Below are 21,531 nucleotides of genomic sequence, written 5' to 3' on the forward strand. Positions count from 1 at the left end.
TGATAAGAACCAATCAGGAAGCGAATATAGGTTGCATGGTTACAAAAATACAACCCCAGAGTTTTCAGACTGAAATGGGGCCAATGGCATCTCCAAAGGTCTCAGGTTTGAGGCTAAATGAATGTGTTTTAAAACGTGCTTGTGCGGTTGTAGCCCAGGATGCGGTGCAATGCTCACCATGGTCACCTGTGAAGCATTTCAGTATTTTCTGACTGTGGCTTTATCTCCAAACCCTGTCAAGCCTAAAAATGGGTCAAAAACTGTGTGGTTTGTAACTGTAGCAAATATTACTCAAGCAGGATTTGTTGGAGACAATTCTGTGACTGTAAAATAACCAGGTTTGGTATGAAAACATTAAATCATAGGTTTGTCATTCCCTTCCAAAACAATCCACATGAGCATTTTCAGATGTGGGAGTTCTGTTGGCAGGACAGCAAAAATGTCTCATCGCCTTCCAGAAACATTCTCTGAACTTCCACCTCAATGGTTACTCACATACTGACTTAGTTAAGATTAAGGACCACATATGGTAAATGGATTGTATTTATATAGAGATTTTCCATCTGATCGACCACTCAAAGTATTTTACAGTGCAAGTTGAATTCACACACATTCATACGGCACTTCTATACGCAGCGCTTCTTCTATCACACACTAACTACAAAAGATTTGAGTTCAGTATCTTGCCCAAGGACACTTTGGAATGCAGACAGGAGTAGCCGGGGATCAAACCAACAACCTTCTGGTCAGTGGACGACCCACTCTCCCTCCTGAGTCGTGCCATTAATGGTTTTCCACCCAAAAACTGTGAAAAATGAATCAAGCAGAGCTGCTGTTGTGCAACTTGTCACCCCCTTCTCTGCTTTGGTGTGTGCATCGAAGGTTCTGTGGGTAAATCACTTTGTATTTGTCTTGGGCTAAATCCATGTTTTTGTTTGCTTAGCATAAAACAATCTCTGTCTCTGGCTGAGAATCAGTTTGAATTCTTATCTATACCAACACGCCTGAAAACACATATCATGTGACCAATCACGTTCACTGGGGATGCGTGTTTATGTGTACACAGGAAGGCCAACATGTGCCAGTGTACACGGATTGCTCAAATAATAGCTTGTCTCTGCTCTGTAATTGATTGTAGATACATTGTTAGGTTCTACACTGGTAGCTGAGGCTAATGCCGGTTGTTTTCTTCTGGACGGGGGTCATGTGATCGGAACCTGACAAATCAGCAAAGGCTACATTGTGACTAAAAAGACCGAATCAACAAATGGTTTCCAGCGTCTAAATCATCGTTTTCACACATCTCAGACTAAAACGCTGCCCTGGAGTGCATCCACACTTGTTATTGACAACCATGCAATGCTTCGTTTCCACCGCTCGGTCCCTTCTGCTGCATCATGCAACTGCTTTTGTCTCCTCTCCTTTCAGCAGTTGCTCTGTTTGTGCAGGGCACACTATGAAATGACCAAAGCACAAAAAAAATAACAAGGCTGGAAACATTTAATCTGTGCAGTAAAAGATGGATACCACTTATCAGTCCATGCTCACTCAAACTGCTCACAGAGATAAGAGCAAAAAGGAAACTCAAACACCAACACCCTCTGCTTTGTGGAGACGCACTTATTCCCAAGATGTTCCACTAATGGCTACCTCTGCTCTGTCTGTCTGTTTGAACGTCTCCGCCTCTGCCTCCCCTCGTCTCACTCGGCACCACTACTTAGAGAGAGTGATGAGGAAATGGCCTCTTCCTGATGTACCTTGACAGGATGAGGGAAAGTGCATAAACCATGTGGTTAGCGTGCATGTGTGTGTGTGTGTGTGTTCGGTGAACGTCTACGCTCAGCTGCCTGTGGGCAGAATTTGCTGTGTAATTACAGGGGGAGGGAAAATGAGAGAGAGAGACAGCGAGTGATAGGGACAAAATAGAAAGTGTGTGTGTGAGGCTGAGAGGAATGTGCTGATGAATGGGGGATCGAAGGCAGCGTCCCTAAGCAGCCTGCCTCATTACCGTTCAGTCTGACCCGACACTCCGTTCATTAGGCCTTAAAACAGCCTGTTAAAATACTGCCCGTGTGTGGTATCCTCATTAAAGCTACAGATGATATCCAAACAAAGGCCAGATCCCCTCTTGTCAGTTCAGACCTGTGTTCCTCAGCCAAAAAGATAGTAAGTAAATAAATAAAAAGGCCGCTTTGTGCTGGGATGGGTAAGTGGGTTGCCTTTCTCCATTCTCATTGTCTTATTTTAAATGAAACTATTTTACAACTAATTTTCAACAAAAAAAAACCCCACAGCATTTATTACACAAATCTCTCACTCTGCTGAGCTCTTCCAAACTTTTCCTTTTAAACATCCGTCAGCTCATTGCTTTGGTTTTGGTCGCACATTAAAGGTGTTGGTTCCCGGCACAGTTAGCGATGAGCTGATGAACATAGTGAATATAACATTTAGCGGCTAAACAAAGTGTCCAAAACATCAGCCAGCATGTCCTTTAACCTGATAAGGACTGCCTCCCTACAACCTACTGCATGTTTTATGATCTGATGTCCCAGCAGGGAGACATTGTTTCATAAATGATCATTGGGACTGTTTTCTGTTCTGCAACTTCTAGTTAAGGGTGAGTTTAACCTTTTACAACCAGGCTAGTTAGTTCAGATTTTGGTAAGATTGGAGTCATTTCTCCACTAAATTTATCAGGTTGTTTTATCTGTTTCAAGAGAGAAAAATTAGATTCAATAGAGAAAGAAAAGTGAATAAATATTTAAGTAGGACTGTTTTTTTCTGTCTTCTGAATCCTGTAACCATGTCCCGACCCTATAGATTTATCTTGTGACCCCTTCAAAGGGTGCTGGACCCCAGGTTGGGAACCACAGAGAAAGTCCTGATGTTGTTCACCCAGGTCTGAGGTATCGTCTCCATAGATCTTTACTATAACACACCAAATGTCTGACTTGTTTCATTAATTTATGTGATCTAACATTTCACTGTGGTCGGATGTGAAAACCACATCTCAATAGATATTCTCAGAATAATTAAAATGTTGAGAGGATCAATGAGGGGATGACACAGAGAAGAGATCAAAATGACGTTATTGGCGTCTCAGCACTGTCAGAGATGATTTAACAGCAGCATCAAAGCACGTACATGCGCCGCTCCATCATGACTCTGCACCATTACAGGCACTTAGTGGATATCTGGTCTGAGCTCAATGAAAATGATTGAAGCTGTGGATGTTCTGTTAATGATGCACTGATATTCTGGCTGGAGTTGATAACAGAAAAATCTACATGCTCATTCCCTCTCAAGATCGTCATCCGAATCTGTGAATTGAAGAATTAAAAACCACCACTGTGCCGTCCTTTGTGCCACCGTCTGAACATATTGACCATTTGATCAATTTTGCTGCGGATGCTGTCTGGAGGATATATCGCCGTGGTAACAGAGTTACCGTGCTGGACAGTAGAAGGGAAAGACTGACTCATCATGCTCAATAAAACAAAGAGCAAACAGCAAGTGCGTCAGGGACGGATGTGCGGCAGCTATAAATGTCAAAGGCATCATTTCTCAAGGAGCGAGGCAGTCGGATCACAACAGAGCGGAGATGTTGTGACGGAGAATGTGTTACAGCGGGCAACCTCAGGATCATTTTACATATATGAATAAAAAAAACTTTATATCACAGTGAAAACCAATAGATGGAGAAAGGTTTTTGAAATTACAATAAAATGTGGGTAATGTGGGCACCAGGTTTTAATGGTTCTGCTGATCAACTTTGACACATTCTTTTGTTTTTGTCCATCATGAAACTAATAATGAAAGAGGAAATGGGGAAAGTGCTTCCTCTAGGTCTGTATCCTCTAAGATAATTGTTATTTAATTTAAAGTTTGAGAAACTTAATCATATTGATTTTATATTATCATTTCATATTGAGTCTCTTTTTTATGTTTTGCTTTATTTTGTTTTACTGGCAATCTTCTCTGATCTAGACAGGTGATGTATAAATGTCTGGAACTGAATTGTTGATAGAGTGCATTTTCAATAGTGTAATCACATCACTTTTTTTCCCAGCAGCTGATGCCCACAGTCAAACTCAACCTTTTCAGAAGACGCCACAGAGTGTTGACCTCTGAAAAGTCAGATTAACAGTGGTTGTTTCCAGTTTGTTTACTTTACATAACCGCATGTTTAAGGAAATTGCAATAGTGGTATTAATGTGTGGTGTGTTAAGTGGTATTATATGAAAATCATTTACAGTACCTAAATGTGCTGTCTACTCTAAATATCATGTATGTATAATGAGGGAACTTGTTTCTGGATGTCAAAATAAAAAATCCTTGAAATAAAAACATGGCTGTGTGTGAGCATCACTCCTCCAGTTTGTCTTTTGGTTTCGGTAGATAGAGGGAGCTCCTCTCCTGTACTCAGCCTGAATATAGTTCAACCTCTGACTGTGACAGTTTGACAACTTTTCACAAAACAGCTTTTTCATTTGAGGGTCAGATTCTTTCCCCTCCGCACGCTTTCCTCTCTTCACTCTCTTTTAATGAGTAATACGCAGCTCGATCAGTGGAAAACTATCTCTAAAAGTCATTAATTTCACACTGTGTTGGTTTTTAAGATGAATCATTTTATCCCTAACCCTTACACTGACCTTCCTCCTGTTCTATTTTTAATGAGAGGAGATTGTCCGGTCGGGCCCAGCACTTACACATCCTCTCCTGTCTCTACAAGTCGGCGTATTGGCTTTATTTGATTTGAAGACAGTTCAAATGAATGCGCTGCGCTCCCAATGGCCATCTGCTCTAACCTCGTTTCATCAACCATAAACAGGCCGGCTCCATCAGTGAAAAAAGGTCTTGGCCAAATATTTGCTGCTCTTCGACCCCATTTGGTTTAGTGCGTTCTCTGTTTGCATTTCAATGACCCACGGTCAGTGTCAGAACGATGGCACGTGTGTCCCTGACGAGCTGTCCCCTGATAAGACGCCAACAGAAGAGAAAGGCACCGAGGCCTTGCGGGATAAGAGCAGGGTGAAGGATGGAGCAAATGTAGACAGGCTGCTGGTTCACATACAGAACACACACACACACACACACACACACACACACACTTGAGCTCTGGTATCAATCTCCTCACACATGCTGCTGCACTGCCAACCAGCTCTCTGACACACTTCTTGTGTTTCCTACGTTTTAAAAGCTCGTTTTATATCCTCGCACAAGTCTTAAGAAAAATGCACCAGGAAGCAATTGTTATTCATTGCTTTATTATCTGAATGGCACTTGTCGATTAAGTAACACCTCCCACCGCGCAGCTCCTCGGCCGGGCGCACTGTAGTGCCTGTAATCTCCAGGCCTCCTAATTACTGCTCATGCAAATCACAGATCAGGCCTCACCAAATATTTTGTGAAAGAGAAGCAGAGAGAGAGAGGGAGAGTGTGTGTGTGTGTGTGTGTGTGTGAGGGGATAAGGGAATGCAATATGTACATGCATGGGTGTGTAGCATTTCTTTTCTGAATCGCAGCAAATATGGAATTAGCAGAGGAGGACGGGATTGTGCGGATTAGGCGAAGAGATTTTACCAAACTCGGGCTCCCTACGTGTAATTCATTCTGGCGTCCTTGAAATTGCAACTGTGAGAAATTTAGCAGCTGCAGCAGCGGCGGCGGCACTGAGAGTCCTCACACAGGCAGAGTGCACCCCCTCCGCAAGCACCCACAACACCCACACCACCACCACTCCCACGTTTTTCTAAAGCATGATTGCATGAAAGCCGTTGAGGGGTGTGAATGCGATGGTTTGGGTGGGTTTTTTTTTTCTCCTAAAAATATTCACGTCTTTGTGGGGAATCGGATGACATGGATCTGATGCCTCTACGTGTGCAGCCCTGATCCTGTGAGAGAGTGTGAGAGGGTTGTTTCACCAAAATCACCAGAAGAAACCATAATGTATGTTCGCTCTTAGCTCTGTGTCGAAGTGGAACATTTCAGTAGTTTTGGTGTCATCTGCAGAGGCTGTCATATACTTCTGCCTCCATCTCACTTTGAGGAAGGTAAATGGAATCTCCTGTTTGGTGCTCTCAACAGTAAAAGTGAAAACTGAGACTGAGCATCAACCTTTACTGCACCGCCCAGAAAAAACCCATTCAATGTTCACTTGCTGCAAGTCTGTTTGACCCATAGACTGTAAATAAAGATGGATGACACCTCCCCACTTCCTCCCACTATCCAGAAATGAAACCAAATGTTTTCTGAAACCAATAAAAACCAAACGCAAAGTAAAATAACAACTGAGACAAAGCTTATTTGACGTGTACTTTGACTTTTTAAGTTTGGTCCATGTCCCATCCACTAACATGGATAAGGTAGGTTTATGATCTATGCTGCAGCCAGCCACCATGGGAGAATTTAAATTCTTTGGCTACACTTTTGAGGAGCTGTCTATGGCCTTAGCTTAGCATAAAGACATGGCAACAAGGGGAAACAGCTAGCCTATCTATGTCAAAGAATAAAGAATTATGGATTTTCTCATTTTCAGTTATGCACAATTTCACAAGATTGTCTCCCCTGCAAAACCTAAGCTCATAATGATTCTCATTTAAAGTCATCAGTTATACATAAACACAACTGATGCACAGCTGTCATCTACTATTTATGAATGAGAAGGTAAAATAGAGGTCACTTGGATGAAACTGCAGATCTGTAAAACACACTCTAAACCACAAGGTAAACATGAGGTGAGACAGACTCTCGATTTGTCGACAGCGTGTATGGGTCCTCGATGTCCCAGCTCAACAATGCGATCACTACTGCGCAGACTCCAAATGAGTCAAACATGTAATACTGGATACTTTTACTTCATTTTTCTGCAACACGAGGAAGTGGAGACTTGTTTTACAGACTATGAGTGGTATCAACTTGTCGTCTAACTTTCTGAAAGAAAGAGGTCAGCTTTTTGTTGTGCGTCTGCGTTAAACTCCACCTGAATTATAGAAGACAAAGAGTCAAAAATAAAGGTCTGAGACACAGCTCAAGGGGGTCAGGTGCTCATAAAACTGTAACATGCATTCATAAAACATCATTGCACTGCAGTTACAAGATAAACTCTGTCATACGCCCTCTCAAGGCCACTTTGAGGGGAAATTGCTGGGTATTTTTTGTTCGCCTGGAACATCATCAGAGGACGGTGTGTTACGAGCAGCAGCTTTAAAAATACATAGATGGATGATGAGGTGCCGTGTAATTCATCGTCAACGTGGCCTCAGCCACCGCACCTGTGAAGAGGATCATAAAGTTCCCAGCAGCCTCCATCCATTCAATAAGAAATAAAGCTGAGAACAAAGTGTCTCAGCCTGCGTGATATGTAAATGTGGAGCTGCCTGTCATGCTCCTCAATGTGGCGTCCACTGTGGCTCTGTGGGGCGGCCAAGCCCACGGAACCTGGAGCCTGAAGTTTAGCCAACCCATTACAGCATACAGTGTACAGAAAGAGGATTATATCACCAATCCCCTGATGTCACTATACAGCCACAGAGGCCTGAGCTCACAGTGAGTAACAACCCCCCCCCCGCCCCCTTCAATCCAGCGACGCCTCATCCTGTCACTCTGAAAGGTGCCGCCTATCAAGATCTGGCAATCAGTTCACAGGTTCAAACCATTTTTCCCCTCGGGCCGGCGATGATAAGAGCCGCACACGCTCAGATGCTTTCTTCATTCGTCACTATTTGAGTGGCAGAACAACTGCCACAGTGCCCCACAGGAGCCATATGGTGTGAGTGAAAGGTGCCATAACAGACATCGCACCATTTGTTCTCTGACATGAAGGGGCTCCTGCTCGGGCCGAGGATTTGTTGTGTCGTATGGTCAGATCAGGAGAAAACTTCACTCAAAGACAAAGATCAACTGTACTCCAGACTCTAGGTTTAAAGCTGCAGGCCGTGTCTTCAGGATTCTTCATTTAAAATGTCAATCTTCAGAAGTTGAAACAAATGATTGCAACTGAATTATAAGTGGGCGGATTTTCCATCTACTTTCTAGGAAGACGGAGCACTTTATTGCTGCTCAAAATGAAGTATTTCTCTTCACCGAGGACACGCTGTACATAGCTTCCTATGGGGAGCCAAAAAAACCATTGAATCCTGCATGATGTCATTTTCTTCATTATGCTTACTTCATGAAGTCACTTATCATTTGATATCATATGATGGGGAATGATTTCTGATCAATATAAACTAGTATGATTTTTTGCAGAGATATCTTGGAAGATGTCGCCTTGACTTTTGACTGATCCGCTCCAAAAGTTAATTATCTGGAGATACCCTCCCAAGTAGTGATTGTGTAAAGTTTGCTGAAAATCCGTCCAAACATTGTTGAGTTAATTTGTTCAGATACACACATGACACAGGCTCACAGGGTAAATATATGGGAATTATTGTCTTAATGGATAAAGGCAGGTGTCCATGAAAACCAAAACCACCTGTCAGTTTATTCTTCTGATAAGTAAGTATTTCTAAGTGTTGCTTTAACCTTTCCATGTGTTTTGTCGTTAGCTACATGAAGCTGCTAAATCTGCTTAGCTCTCAAAGGACAAAGGACACGCCAACTCCAAGTACGTCTCTCTACTGCCGTCAATGTCAGAGATGACAAGAATCGCCAAAGTCCGACCAGCTGTACTTTCCAGTCCAGTCCTCTTAAGCGCAGATGGCAATCGAGACTGATGCCTGCCAGGTAAGCGAAGGCCTGGACGTTCGCGATCTCAGCATTTGGTTGAGGTTAAGTGCCGGCTGCTCATTGTGCTTTGGGCCCCCAGCGTCTGACTCTTACCTGGGGGATTATGTCCCTCCATTAGTTAATCACCATCGCTGTAAACCTCCTAAGCTCAGCACTCGAACGACACAACACATCTCACACAATAATTTACTGTGGCGGTGCTCGGAGAGATCACTGCGCCGGGCGTCCTATTCGTCATACAGGCAACACACTGGTCGTCTCTGCTGTGACATCTGCTGATCTTTCAGAAAGAAGCCTGGCATCCACATGGCAGACGTTTTAAGCAAATTACTGAACACATTGCCTCCGGCGGCATGATCACTTTATTGTCATTAAAAAGGTTTTTCAGGCTTTGATGTCTGAGGCTGGAACAGCGAAGCCGCTCAGTAGGTGGTAAACATCCCAACGTGGAGGGAACACGGTTGCGTTGCGCAGGATAAGAGTTTCTGTTCTTTCTAGATAACGGTGCTGTATCATTTACTCATGCTTGACCCATTGCTCAGTTTAACCCGAGTTCAAAGCAGTGGGTCACTCTGACCAGATCTGGTGGATAAATAAATCGAGGGAAAGATCAAGTGAAATTCGAAAGAAAACCCCCCCAAAACAACTCAAACAGCATGAGCTCATCGGATCTGTCAATGATTAATGGAGTTTTCCCTGATATCATGACATGTCCAACGTGGAGGCTCAATCGATCCTTTGCTCGCTTTTGTCACAAATGGTTTTGGGACAGTCATTTTTGAACAAATTAGCTGCAGCACTGACAGTAGTAAGCTGCAAAGTGCTCAGCTCCTGTGTTATTCCTCCTGTGCTTTTTCAAACTGAGTGGGTGGAAGAAAAAAAAAGAAGACGACGAGGCATGGGAGAGTGTTAACTGTCTTCTGTGGAACCATTCATAGTCTCTCTACCGCTGCAAAGGTTGGTGAGGAATTCAGGGAATGCGACTTCTCGGCAGAGATCAAAAGAGTTGAACATTAACTGCGCTGAACTCTTCAGCCCTCCAGTGCTGCTCCCAGGGACTGCCTGTCAAGTTCAAGGGTCCCGCAGGAGCCCTGTCGAATGCTCAGTGTCAATAGCAGGTACATAACATGAGCGGTTACACGTGAAGCTGCGGGTCATCCCCTTTTTGGGGCCCCCGCGCCCTTCCAACTGGTTTCAGCCACATATGTACTGGGAAACGCGAGCGCTGAGGTGCTCATACTCAGCTACTGCAGCCACTGTGAGGCAGAGTAGGGGTGACTTTCACTGTAATAAACACTCATACACCAAGACACACGAGTACGAGAAAAATCAGTCGCACAGAAATGTTTTCTTAAAGTAAGAAAAGGACCAAACATGGCAATTGATGATTTGACATCTCCAGGCAGCAGCTTTCCCATTAATCTAAACGTTGCTATTTTGCAATAACCAAATGTGTATTTTGCAATAACTGCCAGGTTTTAACCTGAGGGGACAACTGTTCTCCAGATGAGCTCTCAACACCAGTCTAACACCTGCAGTATTCCAGGCCTGCCGGGGTTTGTCTTCCTTCCACACTTTGAATAAACCCAAGCGGGTGCCCCCCGTATCTGAGAACTGTCAGAGCAGCCAGCATATGATCTGGCCTGGAGATAAATCATCCAGATTAGAGACCATAAATAAGCGATCTTTGCACTGAGGAGCCTCTGGTCCTCTCGGTCCGCTCACTAACGGCTGTTAATAGCAGTCATTCAGACCTGATTAGTAAATGAGCAAATCTCAAGATTGGTTAAATGCAATTCACTTTGTTTGGAGAAAACTAAAGAAAGGGAAAGTCAACACCAGTGGATAAAATAAAAAATATATCTATATTCATGCCAGTTCCACACACATCCACAGCACATGCACACATATAAATAAAGCTGAGGAGGGATTAGTGTCAAATGCTACAACTATTGTACATACAGCATCTCTTTGCAGAGGCCTTGGCAGCTTTCCCAGGTAGTAAGCAGCTACTACTACTGAACAGGGCTTTGGGTGGGTGCCATGTTTTGACAGTGAGGGATGGGGACGTCCACGCAGCAGCTGTGGGTCTCTGTCACAGGCCAGGAGTGGGAGGTAAGAGAGTTCACTGGGTGACACAACAGCAGAGGCGCCTTCTCTTGTAAGAGGCACAACCTGCTTCCTGCTGGGGGCCTGGACAGATTTATGACCCGGCAAATGAAATGTTAAAGCGCAACACCCAGAGGAGCCGGAAGCTGGGGTGTGGACGTATCTGCATGTCTCTGCCAGCACAGTAGCAACAACAGCTTGTGGATATAATGTAATGTGAAATCTGCAAAAACGTGACGGCCCCGAAATTTGCAGCTTTCGATCAATCGATCTTTCGATGAATTGAGTTGACTTGATGGTTAAAAACACATAAAACACTACACTGCAAGGATCCGAGGATAAAAACACCATTAACCCTTAACCGACCACAAGGTTAAAAAAACTTTACTTCACAAATGTTTTTAAATCACCAAGAGATGTTAAGATACTACATATTTGTATACTTAAACACGATTAATGAGTTAATTAAGATGAAAGTTTATATGAGCAGCTGGTGACAGATTTTATTTTTCTCCTGTTTCACCTGTCCAAAAGAAACATTTCTTCCACAAGGTAAAAACGCACCAGCTATCCAGGCATAATTATCTAGTCATTTATTATTGGTATGTATTTTCACTGTTATGTTCAAAGTCCCCTAGTGGTGGTACTAAAATTGTTTTTTACTCCTAAGTTGGCATACAGATGAGGTTGGGTTGATGGTTTCCCTGTCAACGTACTTCTTTCAACCCAGTCTACCATTTTTGCCCAACTTTGTTTTGGAGCCTAAACTTAACCACTGCATTGTACTTCACAGAGCTGGTCAACAGTGATTTGTTACAGAATTAGGAGGAACAGATGACTGCTGTTGTCCTGCCAACCGGGGCACAAGATCAGAAAATGCTTCTTTGTGTAATCCGTCATTTAGCAAGTAGCAAGTACCCCAAAGCAATGAGACTGAACAGTAGCACATACACAGTAAATTAGAACCATGGACAATGTTGTACAAAAAGTACAATATTTAACAAAAAGGTTTTTTTGATAAAGGACATCCATCATTTAGATTGACAGATGTGTCAGATTCTGTTTTGATGCTCTTCTGGTTTTTATAGCACATTTGCACTGATTTATGTTGTAAGCATATTGAGGTACGGTCACTCCACTTGTACCACCTAAGAGTTTTCTAATAGTTAAAATACAAGAAATTATACTTGAGTAAATAGAGCACCGATGAGAGTCGCGTGCTGCCGCTTCACGCTGCATGGTCTGATCAAAAGCCCAAGAAAAACCTTCAGTGGCCCTTGGGGGACAGCAGTCACACCCTCACATGAATATTTGACGTCCCATCAAAGACTTGTGAACGGGCTGAAATGCAAAGAAGGCTGCTCACAACTATCAGGGGCCCTTCTTGCCCCCTTATTTTATGGGCTTTTTATGAAGCTTCAAGGGCACTTCTGCCCTGAGCCCTTGTTAATTACTGATGGTAAGTGCATGGATGTGTGTGTGTGTCTTTCTGTCTGATTTCTTCACCTATCGTGCAGGCTAGTTATCAGATAACTGTCTCAAAGCCCCACAATCTCTCTGGAAGGCTCGTCACAGAGCGGTGGGCCGCATTATGCTGACATGCACAGGATAACACTCAGGTGTGAACTTTGAACTGTGTCTGTCACTCAGGGCAGCAGTGCCCTGCTTCTTGGCAATAACAAACTGTTCGTTGTTAGTCGATGTACTGTTAGTTCAGTGCAATAAATTTACACCAAAGAAAGTATTTAAAGTTTTCTTATAAATAATTTTGATTGTATGACTGTTATTTGCTTTGAATACTTCTTTAAAAAGCCGCATTGAGATGTCCATAGCATAGTTTGTGTATAAAAATGGACGACACATCTCCACCTTCTCCCGTTTCTCAGAAATGAAGCCAAAATATCCCGGATACGAACGAAGGTTTGCAGGATTTGTTTCGTCAGTTTGTGTCTCTCTGCCGTCTTTCTTTAAAGTCATTTTGAGTTGTTTCTTTTGTTTTATGAATCTTATAGTCTTTTTGTGTCTCTGGGTATTTGTTTCTGTCTCTTTGTTACCGTTTTTTTGTGTCTATACTTTCTTCTACATCTCTTCATAATTATTTCTCATCTCTGTTATACATCATTTTTTGTGTCTGGGGTAAAATTGTGCCATTTTGTAGCTATTTTGTCTCTTTGCATTAGTTTAGTTTCTTTTCAGTCATATTGTTTACTGTAATAGTCTTAATGTGTCTCGTGGTATTCATTTTCTATCTCTCTGTAACTGTGGTATCTTTTGTTGATCTCTGTCGTCATTATGTGATTTTGTAATATGCTTGTGTTTCTTTGAAGCTATATTGTGTGTTTCCTACTAGTGATTTTCTGAAGTCTCTTTGTGTGTTTGTTTTCTATTTCTTTGTATTTGTTTTTGGTGTCCTTATACTTGTCATTTTGTGTCTCTTCGCTGTCTTTTCCGGTCTTTGCCCAGCCCTTTGATGAACTTTTTTTTAAAAGAAGCGAGCGTCTGAGGCAGAGGCTCGTGCTCACAAAGCGACACAAATGACGTCGGAGGGTCAAGTTTGTGGATGGAACGGGTCACGGCTCAGCTGAGGTGGCCCTAAGCCCAAAACCCGGCACTGTGTGAAGTTATTTCAGTCCGGAGTTAGTAATGAGATGCATACTTGTGTGCACAGCAGAGACACAGAGGACCCATAGAGGACCCTTCATGTACACAGCATCCCGGAGTCCCCTCCTCTGTGAGCTAACACAGCCGGCCATTCACTGTCTATCACACTGCAGCACATGATCCTCACGCCCACAGCCGTCCTAATCAGCCTATTTATGAATGTGGTGGCAAATAAAAAAGACATTTCGTCTCGCGGCTGTGACTGCGCACAAAGACGATAATTGATTTATTCAGTTAAATAATAAAAGCTTCTTGGTGAGTTCAAGGGCGTTTTCCCCCCAGAGTCATCAGAGTGGACAAAGTAATTTGCAGAGTGTTGAATCATCAAATGTTCCCTCTTCGTTGACCTTTTCCTGCTGCCGCATCTGATCACTGGATAGCAGACAGGGAAAGAGTGAATTAATTTCAGGCGCCGTGGAGTTGCACTCTGTGAACTCCGTCTTTTTTGGGGCCTGAGCTGTCATTTGTGGATGCACATGATTCTATGCTGCTTCTCCAGAACTATGCTCTTCCCGAACAACAGGCACATCAACAGGCGCTTTATCGCTGGAAATTACAAGCTTTGATCCAATTGTGGTTTCTGTGTGAGAGAGAGATTTAATGTTTCGGTGCATCAGATCACTAACCAACACAGTGGGTGGAGAGAGCAGCTGCTTTTCTGTGTTCTCGCTGGGACTCGATCGTGATCTTACTTTATTTTGTGTGTTCCCACTCACACAAGAAGTCCATCAGATATATTAGTGAAAATACTGGAGACAGATCTGCCTGACTGACCTAAAAACCCCACATGGCCTCATGCCTCAGAAAATCTGTTTGATCTGAAGTTCCTTCCCTAATTCACTTTTCACACTGCAGCACAGAGAGACTCTTGTATTCTTCTACCTCACAGAAAACACATTTAGAAGCAGGATGTAACCAACCATCATCAAAGTATCAATGTGAGTCAGTGTAGTATTAACTGTTAGTACTGATTGATAACACAGATACAACTATATCTAATTATTTACAAACTCGTGTCTCGTCAAACGTGTAGGTAGGTAGAGAGATAGGTAGGTGGCTCGCTAGAGAGAGAGAGGTAGGAGGTAGAAAAAATTCAAAACAAGCTCCACTTAGTGGTTTTCTTTGCAAAGCCTCTGTATAGTATTTATACAAAATAAATACTATACTCTTGACTGTTGTAAGGATTTCATTAAAGTTATAAAACAGAAATATTCCACACATGTTTAATACCTGTACTAAATACCTGTGGTTATGGTTGTAACAGCAGTTTACTATCACAGCAAACACTCAAGAGCAGCTGTCAGAAACACAACAGCTGTTCACGTCGCAGCCAAACACACACTCGTGTTGCTATAATTAGGAAGTCAGTCGCTGATAATTACAACCACAGTATGATTTCCTCACTGCAACGGTTTTCATGAATCTGATGAAGGAAAGGATGCAGACAACTACATGTTTGAAACAACTAAACAGACTGCTTCACAATGAACGTGGTAGAGCTGCATTGTGGGCAATGTAGGTGCCAATTTTATATGAGAAACAAAGATGCACAGAATAAAAAGGATGATATGTTTGGCTTTGCTTCATTTGTGTCGACTGATATTTTTAAGCCGTCCATCGTGATAGAGTTCTGATGCTGCTGTGTGAGAGTGAAGTAGCTTGATAACAAATCCCTCATGCTTAACAACAAAATTATGAAGACAAATGTAACTGTCCTGATCAGATGAGTATTAATAAGTGTTACCAGGCCACAAATGCGTTGTGCCCTGATGTAGCTCACAAAGCTAAATACTTCACTGGGAATCTTCCCTGAGTAAACTTCAAAAGGCTTGTTCATTAATAATTCTGATTTAGGAGCTGGCCCGCCTCATATTTGCAATTCTGATAACCGATGCTTGCACTGCAGGAGCGGACAGGAGGAGGAAATGGGAAGACGGGGTCGGGGTGGGGGGGAAGGTGGCGTCTACTTTTTACTAAATTAGCCTATACCTCTAAATGCTGACACCCTCTGGGGCGCCGCGGTCACGGAGGAGGAGCAAATATTCCCCAAATTATTCACAAACAAATTGGCCTGTGTGTTTTTACTGATGCATATTTCATGCACCTCTGTTCATTCATTAGAATAAATACAGTATGTTAACCTCTGGCTCATTATATTAGCATGTTAATAAGTCCACATAGAAAATATAAAAGTGAGAATGAGGTGAAAATATGAACGAGCTCCATTTTAAGCCAAGAGGAAACTGCATGTGTATTTTTGGATCACGCTACAAAGAAACATGCTTTACATTCTGCACAAACGTGACAACGACGATTCCTAGAAGTATCAGTGTGGTGATGAAGGTGCAATGACAGAGAAACAGAAAGCACAATGTGGCCATAAGTCAAGATAAGAATGTTCAGTAAAGTGTTTTTTAAATAGCTGCTTCTCAAAAGTTTACCATGCATCTTCCTTTAAACCATTTTCAATTACAATTCTCATGCTGGCAGCTGCAAAATAACTTTCAGGATTAAAAATCAATTGCAGTTAGTCACAAATCTGCTTTTCCTGATAATAAATGTTGTTTTATAGTCTCCAGATTCCCTCAGCTGTAAAAGTGGTGTCAGAAGGCAGCACAGAGTGATGTTAGTTTGCTTAACCAACATTCACACACTCTTACTGACTGACCCATTCCCAGGGAGACTCCCAGGAGGAGGGCAAAGGCCGACAGTGACACCCACCAACACAAACCCAGCAGGTAAACAGACAAGCGAAACATCTCATCCTTTCCAGAGCCGATAACCTCAACAACACGCTCCACTGTAAACACGGTGAATTTCAGGCCGAAAAAAATGATTCAACTCCCTGCAACCCGATCACTCTGTCTCTCTCCTTTCTCATGGCCCTGTCTAAATGTCAGCATCTGTGTAAACGCTAAGGTAATTCGCTGGTCGGCTTCCTGCTGCGAGCACGGAAAGAGCAGAGGAGGATGGAATCACTTTCAGTGCACACGTTCCTCCTGGATCAGCTGCTTTTGGCTCTGATGTTCATTATTGTTTCAAGATAATTACTTCTGTCACATTTTGTGTTTTTTTAAATGTGACATTTGAATGCATATTTCTGGTATCTGGTATAAGGTGTTTTTCCCCCTACAAGCTTACTGAGGTTAGTGGTGCGATATAGTGAGTGGATGCACACTTTGTTTAGCAGAACTGAGAAACAGTGAGTGACCTGGGGAGGCCCCAGCACAGACCTTGCCTTTGCAGTGACAAAAGGCATAGAAGCAGCACTAGTTTTCACAACTAGAAGATATGAAGAGATCAGCAACTTCCCCTAACCATGACTCAGAGTGAAGATGCTGAACCAAATAGATTGAGCACAACTGAACTTTTCAATACCTGAATGCCTGCACATTTTCCACAGACATCAACGGCAACTTACTGTTTTCTATAATCCATGTTTAACTTTATTAAGACTTATGTGGCAGCTACAGCCAATGTGAGGTGACTCTCTTCATGTGAAACGGGTCAATCGTGAAATGAGTTCACTACAGTTGACATGTCAGAATGCAACTGTCCTCATATTCTTTAGAAACAAAAACACATATGCAAACACGTCTGTAGTTTTTAAGAAAGAATGAAAAAAACCCGCAGTTAGGATTTAAATTTATTAATTCAGCAACAATTAAACATAAAATACAACTTTATGTGATCAAGCACTATCCCATACACATAATTATAATATTATAAAAACTATATTTGTCAGCACATAGAGATGATTATTAAACTCTTCGTCATGATTGAATCAATATAAAATGTGTTTTTAAATTGGTTTGTCGAGAGGTTTAATGTTAGTGAATGTACACAGACGAGAAAAGCTATAAAAAAAATAAAGAAGTGAGATTTTGAGATTAGTCAGCGTCTGAGTTGTAACTCAAAGATAATGCAGGTCATCTCGAGACACATACAGCGACTAGTCAAGAGGGTAATTTTGCCCAAACAAAACGAGGTGACTCAGATTTTCACTTCCCTTTCGGTTTGGATTCATCTTAAAGGAAAAGTTCAGATGTGATAAAGGAGGCACAAACCTTTTACAGAATCATTAAGTGAAAAGTCTGCAGCACCACATGACACATGTCCTCGCACGAAATCATCTTCTTTCAAAAAGCCAAAACAGGAAATCAAATCAAGTCCATTCATGTTATTTCAACTGATGCAAGTGAAACCTTGCACATGCGTAGTAGAAGTATAACATGTAAAGGTTTTAACTGATGATTCCATACATGTAGGTTTTATTCACTTGTGACCATTGAAAGTGCTGTTGTAAAGCCTGGTTTTGTTAATCCTAAAATAACTTCCCAGGGAGTGAAATGAAAACTGCCAGACGATGCCTTTACGATATTTCAGGCCGAACCAGGCTAGCCAGGCTATTCCAGTCTTTATGCTAAGCTAGGTTCAGCTAAACTAATGGAATTCTGGATACAACTTCATAGCGAGCATGTACACAGAAACATGCTCTTCAGTTCAACTTTTTGCATGAGTCTTAACATGAAGGCTCCCAAAAGTGAAACCAAATCATCTGGATCACCCCCTAGTGGCTGGTTGCAGAATAGGTCCTAAACCTTCAGAAGGGCAAACAAAAAACATCAAAATACCCATCAAATAAACTTTTCTCTTCTTTCATTTTAAGTAGTTCAAATGATTTTAACAGTTTGATGCTTTAACATTGGCGTGACACATCATGATTGACAGGTGAGACTGACTTATGATTGGACAGGCACGTGCATTGTTGGGACTTCGATATCGCGGCTCCACTCAACACAATTGCATAGACTCCGATTCTAAAAGGCGACAAAACTTGTATTCGGGATATTTCAGCTCAATAATCGTAAGATCAGCAGGAGTGGAGAGGCGTCATCCATCTTTATTTACTTGCTTTGCTACACGTAGCTCTGAATGAAAGGCTGAGCTGTCGTGTCCGTGACCGTACATGAATGGCAGCAATGGGGCAGCTCTCAAACAGAGCATTTTGATATAAAGAGGTTTCAGTCTATACAATGTGTGACAGCTCTGTATACCATGGTTTGCTCTGCAGCGCGGTGCACTAGCTGCATTAAGATCACTTTTGGTTGTATCATTGTTATTTGCGACTTGGAGCCAAGCCTTTGATTAAAGCCCGCTGTTTGAATTTACGTTGGAACTTTATAGCCTTTTACTGTGACTTACAGTACAGAATGTTATGTTAAGAAATCGTTTTAACCCAAACAAAGTGATGGGTTTAAATGAAATAAAAGTGCCTGGCAGGGCATGGAGACCGGTGGAGCATGATTCCTGGAAAGTGCTTTCCCATGTGTGGGCGGGCAGATCAGTTGGACGGGAGCAAGTAGCAGCCTGTGATGATGTTTGACTCAGGAGAGGGCATACTTTCTACGCACTCCTGCCAAGTTGCAGGCACTCAGAGACCTCCCACCGCTGTCTGATTATTTTCATACTGAGCCTGGGAACGCAGGGTTAACGGCTCACCTGTAGCAAGTCTGGACACTTTTTAATCCACACACTCTGCTCCAGGGAGTTCAGGGAAGATCTGCACAGAAAGGGAGGAGAAAAAAAGATAAATGAGATAATCTGTAGTGAGGTGCGCTGTATGATGTTACATGATGGCAGCGATAAGAAGATGCAGTCACACACACAAAGACAAAGGTACATGTGTACATGCGCACACATGTACACATGCACATATGTGCTCATGATTGTATAATCGACCAGATCCTTTAGATAAAGGGATTAAATGACTGGCTTTCTGAGCGGTTATTTTAATTGAAGATTTGCTGATGAAGACGTATTAATGCTTAATGGGCCTTTTCTATTTTTATCTCACTTTACCCTCTGTGACCTTTAGTAGTACAAAAACAAGCCAATAGAGCCACAGCAAATTGTATTACGGAGTTTTATACCATTAAGTACGTCTGTTGTGTCTTTTTATCCTTTGAAATCTGATCTACGGACCCACATGCAATGAAAAATATGCTGGTGTTTACTTTACTTGGTAACACTATATTTATATTAAGTGTGCAGCTCATCAGAAGCTCTGCGTTGTTTGCATTTATTGTGCCTGCAAGGAAAACTGCTTTTAAAATCCATAGTTTTGCTTGTGCATGAAGTTTATTCACAGTTTCGAGGTCACACTGCAGGGAAAAGGGGAAACAGTGATATTTTATGTGTCTGTGTTAATGCATGTGTTTTGCTGTGTGCACTGTGCGAGCCACAAGTCAGTCTCAGAATCAGAGGTGCCACTGGCGGCTGTCGCAGGTTCACAGAGTGCAAATTTGTGAATGAAGCTCCTTCCATTTATGGAGCTGGTGGAGTCGTCGGGGTAAGAGGAACTTCACATGATGCTGATGGTTTCCTCTCTTCAGTTTCAGCTGCATGTCAATGAATTGTAAAACCACTGCAGCATGAGTTCACTGCAGTGCACGTTATATTTCTGTTTACTGCTTTCAGCTGCCCATCGTGGTAATGTTTTAAAAAAATGTAGATACTGAATTAAATTGCTCTTCTTTGTGCCTTGCAGTTTTTTTTTTCTGAATAACCCACATGTGTTTAATGAAACCTCAGTGGTTCCTGTTGGTGATGATTCATATTTTTGTTTCCTCTGGTTATCTTGAGACTTTCCTGTTAACAAAAGCACTTTTACTTTTCCCGCTCTTCAGGCTCTCCGCACCTCAAAATTATAATTTCCTAACCATTTCCTGGTTGTTTCAGTAGGCTATCTTATTTTACATTCAAATTCATAGGAAATACAATGGAAAAATAGTTTTTGCATTGTACAAAAGTTGTGCAATTTCTCACTTGGGAAACAAGTTTAAAGATTTCCTTCAGTTTAAGTCATTTTATAAATATAATAGAAATAAATAAAAATTTCTTAAAATTACAATTACTCCTTTTCCCTCAATGAAAATACCAAATATAACAATATAACAATATAAAAAAAAGACAATACGTAATTCATTCTCATATGAACAATGGACGATTCAAGTTTTCGTCTGAGCTGAATGTTAAACTATTGATTGGTTTCCAAATTTGTTGTTGTCAAAACACCATCTTGCACATAAAAATGCTAAATGTAAGTATATAAATAGCTTCCAATATCAAAATTGTTCTGCACAGCAACATCAAGCAAAAGGAGGGGGATTTTTTTCAGCCAATTATTGGATTTTCCACTCTGACTGTTGCTCTTTCAAACTTATGTGGCTGGTTTTGTTTTAAGTCACCAGAGGGGGCGTTTATAGCAGATCTCAAGATGTCACCACACCAAGATGTTTTTTAACCCTGTGTCTCCAGTTAGATCAGCATCTTCGCTTTAAAACACTTGCATAACCTGAGCTCTGCATCTGTGAAGATGATTCTCAGTGTTATGACACCAGTGTCCCTTTCTGTCCCTCCTGACGTGCTGGTTGCATCATGCACTTTGACCTCCACACCCACTGTGAGTAATCCCTGGACTCAGAGAACCCCACCTGCCCGTCACTGCCAGATGCCCTTACTGTGCAAATTCGCCCGCGGCAGAGAAGCAACAGGAGAACGATGATGATATTGATGACAGCCGGGCAAAGCGATCCATCTTCACCAGCGAGGAGGCGCTGGACATACTGGATTCCCCTGGCCAGGAAGAAAACAGTCCTCTGACTTAGTTGACTGGCTCCCATCGCGGTTCTCTCCTCTTCCGACTGAAACACATGGTGTCTGGCGGTGACTCGCCTGGTGAAGCAGAATGCCGGCCCCACCCCCTCCAACTGCTGTCCATCTGCTTGCCTGCATGTGTAGCTCTTCTCCAGGACCTCCCAGACATCATCAGCAGAGCGGTGACCTCAAATTCCTGCCTCTCTGATGGAGGTGGCGTCTGACGCCGTCCATTCGAGCAGGTGGCTCTCCATGAATCTGAACACACATACCTCCAAGAAGAATCTGAGAAAGCAGAGAGGATGAAGAGAAAGACTTTGTGATGTTTCACAGTCTCAACGCTCTTGCAGCGTCCCCTGATCTTGCATCTAA

General features: G+C 42.4%; 1 long non-coding RNA gene across 1 annotated transcript in view; it reads right to left on the reverse strand.

Moving 5' to 3' along the window:
- The window catches only part of LOC138405258 (uncharacterized), a 43,426-nt gene extending 22,262 nt beyond the window's left edge, over nt 1-21,164 (reverse strand). Inside the window, exons 1-2 of the long non-coding RNA XR_011238947.1 lie at nt 21,024-21,164; nt 19,003-19,063 (exon numbers count right to left, since the gene is read on the reverse strand). This is a non-coding gene — a long non-coding RNA (uncharacterized lncRNA). The remainder of the gene's footprint in view (nt 1-19,002; nt 19,064-21,023) is intronic.
- Between the last annotated feature and the right edge of the window lie 367 nt (nt 21,165-21,531).

This window comes from Paralichthys olivaceus, chromosome 17 (genome assembly GCF_024713975.1).
Source record: "Paralichthys olivaceus isolate ysfri-2021 chromosome 17, ASM2471397v2, whole genome shotgun sequence".
NCBI lineage: Eukaryota > Metazoa > Chordata > Actinopteri > Pleuronectiformes > Paralichthyidae > Paralichthys > Paralichthys olivaceus.